We start from the raw sequence: 765 nt of genomic DNA, 5'->3' as shown, positions 1-765 counted from the left end.
CATGTGCAGACCCTGTGGTTCCGTCCGGATCACACACCTTGTGGTGAACGGCCCACCTTCTCAGGGCGGCGCCCACCCTAGCCTCTGCCATTTATCTTCCTTTCCACCAATAGTGTGTTTCAAGCCTACTTTGTGCCCCAGATTGGGACCTGGGGGATGGGGGGAGAGGGGAGGAGACAGAGACCCAGGCTTCATGGACTAATCCCAGGGTCCTCCCCTCCCTTGACCCCTCCACCGAGCCCGCTGGGAGTGGACCTCCCTGCCTCCTGATTCATTGCCCAGTTCATTCCTTATCTCCCACTGGAGGCTTCAGGTCTGGTTTTCCATGGGCGGAAAGGCCCTGCCCTCCTTCTGACCTCTCCCTTTGTCACGGTGGGTGGATGCCCATCTCTGTAAAAAGCATACAACCCACAATCAGCCCGGAGTGATGTCCCAGGAGCCTCCAGAAACAAACACTCATTACCCGAGGAGCTGTCACAGTCCCACCATCCAATTAGCCTCCCAAAGCTGGCATCCAGCAGCCTACGGGGGGGGTCCCCTTCTGGGGGTGAGGGGCCTGGGGCTCGGGCTGGCTCAGCCAACCAGCATACCTGCCGTGGATCAGGGACCTGTGATGGAGGGAAAGGAGTCTGAGCACATCCCAGGGAGAGAAGGGAGGACGACACTCTGATGTCCCCACCAGCAGGGTTTACCTGCTGTGAACCTAAAAGAGACAAGGTCAAACTCAACAGACAAGGGGTTTCCATGAAAGTCCTTCCTACACCC

This window comes from Phocoena phocoena, chromosome 17 (genome assembly GCF_963924675.1).
Source record: "Phocoena phocoena chromosome 17, mPhoPho1.1, whole genome shotgun sequence".
Taxonomy (NCBI): domain Eukaryota; kingdom Metazoa; phylum Chordata; class Mammalia; order Artiodactyla; family Phocoenidae; genus Phocoena; species Phocoena phocoena.
The sequence above is the reverse complement of the archived record's forward strand: the minus strand, read 5'-3'. Positions refer to the sequence as shown.